Below are 13,277 nucleotides of genomic sequence, written 5' to 3' on the forward strand. Positions count from 1 at the left end.
ATGAGAAACTATGTTTTGATTTGATTTGACTTAGCTTTTGGAGAATGTCGAGGTCATTTGCATGCATGCCAGACTTGTTTTGAGAAGTGCATTCAATAGACTTTGCCATGTGTTTGTAGGACTTGGACTTGCCTTGACCCCGACGTTTGTAGAACTATGTGAGTGGTATTTTTAATAAAGCTATGTTATATGTTTTGATGAAGACTTTGCTTTGCTTTGTTTTGAAAGTATTTGTTAAGCATGAATAATTGTCCCTATTTTGTATATCAAGCATTGTCTTGTTTTGATGACCTTCTCGGAAAGTCCTTAGTGCCAGGGGACTATAATGCAACTGCACATCATGTTTTGAAAGTCCCTTGTGTTGGAGGACTCTAAACATTCACAGCACACCTTGTTTTGAAAGTCCCTTGTGCTGGAGGACTCTAAACTTTCGCAGCACAACTTGTTTTGAAAGTCACTTGTGCTGGAGGACTCTAAACTTTCGCAGTACTCTCGTGTTAAAGGGCTACGGGCCTTCATAACATAGGTCCTTTGTGCTAGAGGACTCTAAACTTTTGTAGCACCCTTGTTCAAAATATCTCCCTTGCTTCGTTTTGTTTTGCCACTGACGGTTTACCGCGTGGATTTGTTTGCCAGAATGTTATCGATTGTAATATGTTGATGCTAGTATGCATCCCTCGAATCTTTGATGATTTGTTAGATGGACGAGGTCCATCCCTTGTTATATAAGTTTTGACTTGCATTATTTTGAAAAGACTTCGGCTATTATTCATGCAAACCCCTTTATTATTTGTATCATTCACTGAGTGTCCAAGCTCACCCTCTCTATATATATGTAGGTGATGAGCAAGAAGGCGATGACGCCTAGATGTGATTCTGGAGCTTGTTTTGGATTTTTGATTATGTCGGCTTGACTTGTAATTCACGTCGGCAGTCTTGAAAATTATGCTTCACGATTTGTAATACTTGTATTTTGCACACGTCGGCTTGAGAAGCCTTTTGACCAAGATGTAATTTGTACTTTGCTTCATTGTAATTAAGTTGTAACCCATGTGAAGATGTTTGCCATTTCATTTGACTTAAGCACAGCTCGTATGGACTAATCTGATTTATATATATTGCTTCCGTACTCGTGAGCCCCATACATTTATATTTTGTTGTGTGTGAATTTTGGAAATTGGCCTTCGGTAATCTCGGATTACTGGCCATCATGGCACCATCCTACTAAGGGCGGTTTGGGGTCGTGACAGAATGGTATCAGAGCACAAGTTCCTTAGTATACGTTATTCACACACTTTGAGTCCTAAAGAGCATAGGATTTTCCCTTAGAAGGATGTTAGGATTGCATCATATTGCTTGCTATGTGAACAAGGTGTGCATTGTCTCGGCATGCTTAACTGTTACTTGCCTACGTGATTACTTGTTCATTTTGTTTTAAAGTCATATTTTGCATACTCATGGCATCATGAGTAGAGGTAGACCTCCAGTTGGCCGAGATCAGTCCGAGGACAGACTAGACAGACTGGAAAGATTAGTTTAAGGTTTGGCCCACGAGTTAAGGCAGACAAGACAGCAGTACGCTACTGCTACGTCGACTCAGGCCGAGCAGACAAACGGCCGAAATACAGTTCCACCCCCACCTCCTCCAGTACCACAAGTGCCCCCACAGCCAGCTTTATATGGGGACGGCACGATAGCTTTGATCAGAGAGTTCAAGAAAATGAAGCCACCGAGATTCCAAGGGGGTATAGAGCCAATGAAAGCCGAAGCGTGGGTTTTGGAAATGGAGAAGCTGTTCGAGATCTTTCCCAGCACCGACACCCAGAATGTGACATTAGCAGCTTTTACACTAGATGACGACGCCCGCAGATGGTGGATGATGGTTCGAGAAGGCAATCCAGACTTGACCTGGACCCAATTTTTGGAGTTGTTTTACACCAAGCATTTTCCCTTAAGTGTTCGAAATCGCAAGGCTACCGAATTTCAGACTTTGACGCAAGGTAGTAGAACAGTAGCTGAATATGACCGCGCCTTTACTGAGTTGGCAAGGTATGCACCCCACATGGTTAATGATGAATATGTGAAGGCTAGAAAGTTTGAAAGTGGGCTGCGTAGACCGATACAAGACCGAGTTAACATGCTCAACATGCCGACTTACGCCGGAGTATTGGACAAAGCCATTCTGGCCGAAGCTAACCTGAACAGATACCAGAGTTCGGGAGAGAGCCAGAGGAAGAGACAGAATTATGACAATCGCCGAGCACAGTTTGGTACCAAGAAGAAAGCGCATGTTGGCAGTTCGGGCAACCCAAGACAAGAGAGTGGAACTAAGCCGACATGTTCAAGTTGTGGGAAGCCACATTTCGAAGTCTGTCGTCGGGCGTCTGGAGCTTGTTATGAATGTGGAGAAATAGGTCACTTTGTGAGGGACTGTCCTAAAACAAGGGCTGATGATGGTAAGAAGGATGAGAATACCTCGGGTTCCGTGCAGAAAGGTAACGTTGGGAAAGGACCGATGAGGCAAGGCAGAGTTTTTGCACTAGTACTAGGAGACACTCAGAACACTGAGACAGTGGTGTCAGGTATACTCTCAATTTGCTCTCAAAATGCATATGTATTGATTGATTCGGGTTCTACGCATTCATTCATTTCTGCTAAGTTTGCCGAGAAGATTAATAGGAAACTAAAACCCCTTGATTATATGTTATCTATATCTACTCCATCTGGGAGATCTATGAATGTTGCATCCATCTATCGAGCATGTGTCGTTGTGATTGGGAATGTTGAATTTTTAGCTGATTTAATGCCATTGGACATAACTCATTTTGATGTTATATTGGGGATGGATTGGTTAGTGACAAATCACGCATCCATAAATTGTGTTTCTAAAAGTGTCACGTTAAAGCCCCCAAACGTAGCCGAGGTCACGTTTCAGGGTAAAGGGGTAGTATCCCCACCATACTTAATTTCATCCATGAAAGCCTATAGGTTGATCCAAAAAGGGTGGCAAGGTTATTTGTGTATTGTACTAAGTAATCTGAAAGGAAGTGTTGAGTTAGCCGATGTCCCAGTTGTTAATGAGTTCCCCGACGTCTATCCAAATGATTTGCCGAGTCACTTAGTTGATAGAGAGGTAGAGTTTACTGTTGACATCATATTGGGAACCCAGCCCATCTCTAAAACACCCTATAGGATGGCCCCCGCCGAGCTTAAGGAATTGAAACTTCAACTGCAAGAGTTGATAGATAAGGGTTTTATTAGGCCGAGTACTTCACCTTGGGGAGCACCCGTCTTGTTCGTTAAGAAGAAGGATGGTACACTTCGTCTTTGTATTGATTACCAGGAACTGAATAAGGTAGCCATTAAGAATAAGTACCCGTTGCTGAGGATAGATGATTTGTTTGATCAGTTGTAAGGAGCATGAGTCTTTTCCAAAATTGACCTTAGGTCGGGCTACCATCAGCTTAAAGTCAAAGACGAGGATGTTGAGAAGACCGCTTTTCGGACGAGGTATGGCCACTACGAGTTTTTAGTAATGCCTTTTGGAGTGACCAATGCCCCTATAGCATTTATGGATTTGATGAACAGAGTCTTTAAGCCATAACTAGATGAGTTTGCGGTTGTCTTCATCGATGATATATTGATCTACTCTAAGAGTAAAGCTGAACACGAGGGTCATTTGAGACTTACCTTACAGACTTTGAGCCATCGGAAATTGTATGCTAAGTTTAACAAATGTGAGTTTTGGCTTTCCACTATTTCATTTTTGGGTCATGTGATTGATGGAGATGGTATTTCGGTCGACCCTAGTAAAATTGAAGCCGTTGTGAATTGGCCGAGGCCGACCAATGTGTCTGAGGTTCGTAGTTTTCTGGGATTGGCAGGCTATTACAGGAAGTTCGTGAAGGATTTCTCAAAGATTGCAATTCCGTTGACACAACTGACTAAGAAGGGAGCAACTTACAAATGGACTAAGGATAGGGAAGCAGCCTTCCAGGAGTTGAAGACGAGGTTAGTCGCAGCACCAGTTCTTGTACTACCATCAGGTAATGAAGAGTTTCATGTGTTATAGTGATGCTTCGCATAAGGGTCTGGGTTGTGTATTAATGCAAAGAGGTAAGGTCATAGCATATGCATCTCGTCAATTGAAGCCACATGAAAAGAACTATCCCACCCATGATTTAGAATTAACAGTCATGGTATTTGCTTTGAAGATTTGGCGCCACTACTTGTATGGAGCTTCTTGTCAGGTTTTTACAGATCATAAAAGTTTAAAGTACTTGTTCACTCAGAAGGAATTGAATATGAGGCAGAGAAGATGGCTTGAGTTGTTGAAAGATTACGATATGCAGATTCAATATCATCCAGGTAAAGCTAACACCGTAGCCGACGCTTTGAGCAGAAAGATGGTTGGAAATCTGGCATGTCTAACCACGACCTTAGTGGAGCCGACTATTGTTAATGAAGTAAAGACAAGACAGATGGAGGATGAATTCTTCAAGAAGGTAGCCGATGAGATTATCACAAAGCCGAGATCAAGGTACACCATAGAAAATCAAGTGCTCAAATTTGAAGGAAGATTGTGTGTGGCCGACATCCCAGAGTTAAAAAGGAAAATTTTGCAGGAAACTCATGGTTCCAAGTTTGCTGTTCACCCAGGGAACACCAAAATGTATCAGGATGTGAAGCAGACGTTTTGGTGGCCGAATATGAAAAGAGAAATAGCCGAATTCGTGTCGCAGTGTTTGTATTGTCAACAAGTGAAAGCAGAACATCAAAGGCCAGCAGGACTTCTTCAACCCTTACCGATTCCTGAGTGGAAATGAGAGCACATCTCCATGGACTTTTTGGTTGGTTTGCCGAAGACACAAAAGGGTATGGATTCGATTTGGGTTATCGTGGATAGACTAACTAAGTCGGCACACTTCTTGCCTGTTAAGACCACCTTCAACGCCGATAAACTTGCTTTGTTATATGTGAATGAGATTGTTAGACTTCATGGAGTGCTGATGTCAATTGTGTCAGACCGAGATCCGAAGTTGGTTTCCAGATTTTGGCAGAGCCTACAAAGAGCTTTCGGAGCCGAGTTGAGGTTTAGCACAACTTTTCATCCCCAGACTGATGGGCAAACAGAGAGGACGATTCAAACACTTGAAGATATGCTTAGACTGCGTATTGGACCTCCAGGGAAGTTGGGGAGTACATTTCCCATGGGTGGAATTTACCTACAACAACAATTATCAAGCTAGTATTGGCATGGCGCCGTATGAAGCGTTGTATGGAAGGAAGTGTAGGTCGCCGATATGTTGGACCGAGGTAGGAGACAAAGCTCTGTTTGGTCCCGAGTTAATTCAAGTAACAACCGAGAAGATTAAGCTCGTCCAGCAAAGAATCAAAACCGCACAGAGTCGACAAAAGAGTTATGCCGACCAGAGAAGAAGAGAGTTGGAATTTGAAGTCGGGGACCATGTGTTCCTAAAGATTTCGCCGATGAAAGGAGTTACAAGATTTGGGAAGAAGGGTAAGTTAGCACCCCATTATATCGGGCCTTTTGAAGTTCTTGAGAAGGTTAACCTCGCTGCCTACAGACTCGCTTTGCCGCCAGGATTGAGCCAAGTTCATAATGTTTTCATATTTCGGTGTTGAGGAAGTATATTCGAGATCCACTACATGTGATCGACTATTTCGGAATTGCAATTAACGAAGATTTAGGCTACGAAGAGAAGCCGATATGGATTGTCGATAGGCAGGTGAAACAGTTGAGAAGTAAGTCGATACCAATGGTGAAAGTTGAATGGAAGGAGCATTACGGTGAAGATGCTACATGGGAAATGGAAGAGGAAATGAAAATCCGACATCCAGAATTGTTTTCGGAACAAGGTAACTCAAGTTTGGGGGACCAAACTTCTTTAAGAGGGGTAGGATGTAACAACCCTCATTTCAACTTAGTCATACTTGCATACATTCATGTATGATCTTGTTTTGATATGTGCATTTGCAAATCTTGTCTTGTTTTGCTCGAATGTTGCTTGCATGCTTTGTTCTTGCCTGGTGTGTTGCCGAGGTAATCTTGAGCCTAGACACCTTGGAACCTTTCCACACTTAGAACTATCTTGGAACCCCTTCGGTTGACCTCCATCTTCACCCTGGCATATTGGCCAAGATGTCACCATCTAGGCCGAGGTGCTCGTTGCCTAGGCCGAGATGTGCTTCATCTAGGCCGAGATGTTATTATCTAGGCGTTCTAGATCCTTGATCCTTGCACTAGCAATTTTGTTCCTAGAATGGTATGACCTAGACCGAGGTGTGGCACATCTAGGCCAAGGTGTGGCACAGCTTAGTCAAGTGATGTCCTTCCAAGCCGATGTTCTTGCCACTTGCTTGGCGGAGTCTTGTTGTTAGCCGATGTCATCGCTTGCCGGAGTGCCTTGCCGGGTAGCTTGTTAGATACACTTTGTCATGGTCTTGTCTTATAAGTCAGTCACCTTTTTTAGTAGAGCCAATCAGCCGATGCCACGTGTCCCAGCAGAGGGTTAAGTCAGTGACTGTCGAGAAAACATATCATTTTTGTATCAAATCTTGTCTTTTAGAGAGATAAGCTCTACGAAGGAGGAGGAGAAGTTTTGAGTAAGAGAGAGAGTGAAGTTCCAAGCTTGATCGTTGGAGCTTGAACCGTTAGATTCGAGTTTTGAGGTTAGAATCTTAACCTACTCTTGTTGTTCTTATCGATCATCTAGCTGCATTGCACGATCAAACTTGTTTTGCACGTCATGCATTGATTTAAAGTTGGCTTTAGAAAGAGAAAACGGTCTTCATGTGTTCTTGAAGAAAAGCCTTGTTTGATCCGAAAAGTTTGCATCTATAACTATGTTTTTATGTTTGTTCTCTCAAGATCTTTGAATATGGGTACCCAGGTCCATGATTTCGGATTCTTAGCATGAAATCTCAAATTTTGTAATAGCAAGTTTTAATCTTTGCATTCATCTTTCTCATGTTCATGTTCTTCATGTTCGTCATATTCTTCAAGAGAGGGAAACCCAGATTTTTCCCGACTTCATTTCTTTGACTGTGGCCATCGAGGCCACACCTCGGCAAGGAGGTGTGGGACCTCGGCCTAGACCTAGTAGTTGCCCAGCTTGTTTTCCAGCGATGAAAAACTATGTTTTGATTTGATTTGACTTAGCTTTTGGAGAATGCCGAGGTCATTTGCATGCATGCCAGACTTGTTTTGAGAAGTGCATTCAATAGACTTTGCCATGTGTTTGTAGGACTTGGACTTGCCTTGACCCCGACGTTTGCAGAACTATATGAGTGGTATTTTTAATAAAGCTATGTTATATGTTTTGATGAAGACTTTGCTTTGCTTTGTTTTGAAAATATTTGTTAAGCATGAATAATTGTCCCTATTTTGTATATCAAGCATTGTCTTGTTTTGATGACCTTCTCGGAAAGTCCTTAGTGCTAGGGGACTATAATGCAACTGCACATCTTGTTTTGAAAGTCCCTTGTGTTGGAGGACTCTAAACTTTCGCAACACACCTTGTTTTGAAAGTCCCTTGTGCTGGAGGACTCTAAACTTTCGCAACACACCTTGTTTTGAAAGTCCCTTGTGCTGGAGGACTCTAAACTTTCACAGCACATCTTGTTTTGAAAGTCACTTGTGCTGGAGGACTCTAAACTTTCGCAGTACTCTCGTGTTAGGGGGCTACGGGCCTTCGTAACATAGGTCCTTTGTGCTAGAGGACTCTAAACTTTTGTAGCACCCTTATTCGAAATATCTCTCTTGCTTCGTTTTGTTTTGCCACTGACGGTTTACCGCGTGGATTTGCCTGCCGGAATGTTATCGATTGTAATATGTTGATGCTAGTAAGCATCCCTCGAAGCTTTGATGATTTGTTAGATGGACGAGGTCCATCCCTTGTTATATAAGTTTTGACTTGCATTGTTTTGAAAAGACTTTGGCTTATTATTCATGCAAACCCCTTTATTATTTGTATCATTCACTGAGTGTCCAAGCTCACCCTCTCTATATATATGTAGGTGATGAGTAAGAAGGCGATGACGCCTAGATGTGATTCTGGAGCTTGTTTTGGATTTTTGATTATGTCGGCTTGACTTGTAATTCACGTCGGCAGTCTTGAAAATTATGCTTCTCGATTTGTAATACTTGTATTTTGCACACATCGGCTTGAGAAGCCTTTTGACCAAGATGTAATTTGTACTTTGCTTCATTGTAATTAAGTTGTAACCCATGTGAAGATGTTTGCCATTTCATTTGACTTACGCACAGCTCTTATGGACTAATCTGATTTAATATATTGCTTCCGTACTCGTGAGCCCCATACATTTATACTCTGTTGTGTGTGAATTTTGGAAATTGGCCTTCGGTAATCTCGGATTACAGGCCATCACGGCACCATCCTACTAAGGGCGGTTTGGGGTCGTGACATTTAGCATTGTAACCGGCCAGTAATCCTGGGATTACCGAAGGCCTCTGAGACAAATTAACATAATATTAGGGGCTAGCGGAAGCAAATAACAAATATACAACGTCCATTGAACTGTGCAGACTTATATGAGACAGAAAATTTTTTAACTTTTTATATACATATATACACATCATCTTTACGTCATTCTATAAATACAGATTAGACAAAAAGGGACTTAGCCCTATTTACAAAATAAACAAAGACTTGTTTAACCAAACAAGAAAACAAAACTTGAACTTTAATCACATACCCAAAACCACTTGACATTTCCGGAACCTCCATGAGAGGCACACAGGTTGGTTGACAAAAACAGATTCCAAGCAGATGCCTCTAAGCCTGGTCACGCACCTGATCACCTACATACATAAATAATACAGTGAGCTAGAGCCCAGTGAATAATAACAGAATAAAGGGTTTTAATGAATGATGTCTATCACAGAGTCAGAAAATTGGAGTTTATATCATAAACATATTCTTATCGGAAACAGAGTCTTATGCATATTTAGATTTCAAATCAGAAATAGATTCAGATGCATGTTCATACTCATATTTTGCATAAGATCATACGTGGTACACCCATTAGCTATCATATCAACTTGGTCCTGAGACCCACAAGTATAGTCGGTACCGACGACCTTCATGCAAGTAGCCATGGTATTGTTACCCCCAGGTGAGGGCCACGTGAATATAGGCCTCGGTATTGTTACCCCCGGGCAAGGGCCACGTGAATATAGGCCTCGGTATTGTTACCCCTGGGCGAGGGCCACGTATATATTGGCTACGGTATTGTTACCCCCGAGCGAGGGCCACATGAACTAAGGATGCCACAAATACATTTCAGAAAAATGGGCATTCATTCATAATTCATAAAATAGCATTTCAGAAAACAGATCGTATCATATCAATCAGAAAATACTTGTAAACAGAGCTTGACAGAGTTATTACTCACAGTGTTCAAATGCCTGGTTCGCCCTTGTGGTTGACCCTACACAATTCATCATACACATAGAAATCAAGTCACAATACAATTTATTCAATTCTTAACTTGTTTAGTTCTCTTAGGCTTCTTTCCTACTCTTTTAATCCCTTTATAATGCTCAATATATGCCTAAGAGTGCTTAGAAATGAAAGAGAACGGAAAAAGAAGGATAAAACATCTTTTCAAAATTTCTGAAACAAGGCGCTCCGCTCGAGCGTAGCTTTGTTTGCTCGAGCGAACCCCTTTTGTCTGCAAAAGTACTGGTTGCTTGCAAATTACGCTTGAGCGAGACTTTTGACGCTCGAGCGAGGAGTCTAGTAAAACAGGATACGCTAGAGCGAGAGTCTCCACGCTCGAGCGGACATGTTGAATTCTAGGTTTTCCTAGATTATGTTTGAGCTTCAAAACTTGGTTCCAACCAATGTAAGTAATATCATAAGACTCATATTTCTACCATATAACTTTTAACATGAATATAAGGGCCAATTTTACAAGATTTGAATCTCAAATTTACATAAATCCATCTCATAAACTCGAATCATATCAAGCTCACTTCATAACTTCAAAGCTCATGCAAATTAATTTCCATATCATTTTGAAATATACATGCATGTGAAATATAGGCTTCATTTTCATCTTAAATAGTACAATTGATGACCAATTTCATGAAATTCAACATTATCATGCTTGCATGTGCCAAATAGCCTTCAAATCATTATGAAATGCATGTCTGTACTCAAATATGAAACTCATGACAATCCTTTACATCCATGTACACACAACTTCAAATTCATCAAATTCAACTCAATTCATGTTCTTCGTATCAAGCCCAACTCCAAGTTCACAATTCTAAAACTTGAATTGAGCTTTCAAAATAATTTCAAGACTTGGGTTCAGACATAGCTTATCTAAAAACATACAACTCTTAAAGAATTAAGAAAATATGATCAATTTTAAATCATTTACATCAAAACTCCTTTAATTTAAAAATTGAACTCATTTGTTCATAATTTAATAATTTTCCAAAGCTTAGTTCTTATTTCATCAAAACATGAAATCAATTCCAAGAAATCTATGATGCATGTAGATTTTACATCTCATATATATCAAGGTTTCCAAACCCAAGCTCATTTGAAGAATTATAATTGTTTTCATATTGATTAACCTTAACCATGTTCATTAATTAATTCCTTAATTTCTCCAAATTACATGCATGTAAAAATAAGGCTCAAATTCATATAAGATATTCAAAATCAAACTCAAAATAATTAATTTCTAAGTTAATTTTCGTAATCATGAACCAAACTCATTTTCTTGTTAATTTATTTTTTTGTTTATATAAAATTGACTTCAAACCCTTTTCTATCTTCCTTCAAGACATGAAATTAAAATTATAAACTTCATAAATAATCATTTGCATGTATGAAATTAAGATCAAAACTAACTATTTTATATTTTCAAATCATAATTTTATTTCTTGAATTGTTCTAATTTAGGTTTTTATTACTTTTCTTCATATCAAACTTAATTTAAGCTCATAAACCTTTAAATCATGAATTAAAGTCTAGAATCTTGGAAATCCACATGCATGTAAGGTTAGACTTCAAATTTATGAAGGATGACAAATATCAAACTCAAAAATTAAATTACAACATCAATTTCTTAATTATCAAACCTAACTCAAATTTTCTTCATTCTTTTCCTAATTCTTTCTATTTCCATGAAATTCAACCCGTTTGCTTCTTGATTTTGGTTGTTAAGTAATCAATCTATAAGGATTAAGCTTGAATTTCTTACCTAAACTCTTGAATTTGATGAATCTTTGATAAATTCTTAAACTCCCCTTTAATTCCACACCTTTCCTTGCTTTTCCTTCCTTATTTCTTCTTCTTCTTCTTGAACTCTTGAGTTGGATTTCCAGCAGCTAACTCTCTCTCTCTTGGTCCTCCTCTTTCTCTCTCTTGGTCCTTTTTGCTTCCATTGCGTTCCTACTCAACATATATATTGAGTTCACCACTTTTTTTTTTTTTTTTTTTTTTTTTTTTTTTCATTGATTCTAAAACTCACCAGCACACACACACCTTTGTCTCAACATCACACGTGTATACACACACTGGTATAACCAGAATTCTCAGCACACCCACACAGGTTTCTCTCTACACCCACACACTCACAATTCTAGATTCCTTCTTAATTTAATTCATGAATAAGATTAGCTTAATTTAGATAACACTTAGTCTTAATAAATCTTAATTAACACATAATTAAATTAGTTACAACTAATCACAATCTCTCATAATTTAATTAATCTAATTTGAATTCCATTAGAGCCCAATTAATTATATTTAAATTTATCAGTCTGAATCAAATTTTTAATCAAACTCCCAAAAGGCCCTAAACATCAAATTAAACTTATTTTCATCATCAATTTTGGTTCCTAAAATTATTAAGGTCTTTAATTTCAGATTAAACTTCAAAATCTTCGCTTTATAAATTACATATTAAAAATTGAGTGTCTCATTAATAAATTTAATTCATAATAATCTTAATTCTCAATCCTCATAACTTAATTAACTCCAATTCGGACCCAATTGATCAAATCTTTAATTTTATAAATCTAAATCGAAAATTTAATTGAACTCCCATATGGTCTGATACTCGAAATTAAAATAATTCAATTCACCATTTGTATTATCGCCATTTAGGCTTTCAATTTCTAATTCCAAAATAAATTATCAATAGAATCACATACGAATCCGTCTCCATAATTTTCATAAATCTCGGATTAAATTAAAATAATTAGCAATTAAAATCCAAATCTCCTTAATTAATTAAGTGTTAACCATTTTAGGTGATGGGTTCGTTACACACACACACAAAAACCTTAGCCTCCACCTCATCCATAACTGTTTGATCTAGATCTCAGATCGGCTCTACACAGAGCAGTCCTCTCGCTGATTTGTAGATTTGACAAGGATAGACGGTGACGGATCTGTGGAGTGGAGGACTGACGACGATCGATCTGCAAATCTGAGTGGCCTTCGGCGGCGATGATAACAACAACGAAAGACGAAGGGCTACAGCGATAATGGAAGAAGATAGCGGCGCAAAACGGACAACGACGCTAGTGTCACGGCAGTGGTGGTGGTGCGGAGGAGTAGAGAGAGAAAGAGAGTAAAAGGTAGGGTGAGAGAGATGGATTGTGATTTGTTTGTTTTGGTTTGTTTGTTATTGTGGTGGTCTGTGTGGTGTTTGGGTTTATTTGCTATTTGTTTTGGATTGTGGTGTTCGTGATTTGTACATCTAAACAGATAAGGTTTGCAGGGACGTAGTTAGGAATTTCAGTTAGTAGTGTCATTTAACCAGTCAACATTGTTATTATTTTGTATTTTTAGTTCTACAAAACCTATTAATAATATTAGCATTCACATGATAGTTGTAAATTACATATATATTTTCGATTACATTGAAAAGAATAATTCAAATTACTAATTTAAAAAAATCTTAATATTTCAACCAAAAAAAAAAATTATAAGAATAGACACTACAATGGTCGTTAGAGAACTATATTGTTGAGACTTGAGTGAGAACAAATTGTTAGAATTATTCGAGGATAAATGCAACATAACTAACTCTCAGAATTATTTGAGACAGCAAACATAAAATCAATTGGTTATGTGTAGAGTAGCCTTTAAATTATGTAATTCGAACTTGGGTGATTTACAAAAGATGTGGATGAATCAAATTTTGGATAGTTTAGAAAAGTGATGTGGGAGAAATCTCAAATAAATAGGCCAACAAATCAACAA

General features: G+C 38.8%; 1 long non-coding RNA gene across 3 annotated transcripts in view; it reads right to left on the reverse strand.

Annotated features, from left to right (window-relative positions):
* Positions 1-12,892, reverse strand: part of LOC145824520 (uncharacterized) — a 41,653-nt gene extending 28,761 nt beyond the window's left edge. For 2 of the 3 annotated variants that reach the window (XR_014366104.1, XR_014366105.1), the window contains exons 1-3: positions 11,266-12,892; positions 9,439-9,474; positions 8,740-8,845 (exon numbers count right to left, since the gene is read on the reverse strand). This is a non-coding gene — a long non-coding RNA (uncharacterized LOC145824520). Of the gene's footprint in view, positions 1-8,552; positions 8,846-9,438; positions 9,475-11,265 lie in introns of those variants that run through there. The other variant, XR_014366103.1, reaches the window with a different exon arrangement.
* Between the last annotated feature and the right edge of the window lie 385 nt (positions 12,893-13,277).

This window comes from Camellia sinensis, chromosome 4, assembly GCF_055761805.1.
Source record: "Camellia sinensis isolate YWXY chromosome 4, ASM5576180v1, whole genome shotgun sequence".
Lineage (NCBI taxonomy): Eukaryota > Viridiplantae > Streptophyta > Magnoliopsida > Ericales > Theaceae > Camellia > Camellia sinensis.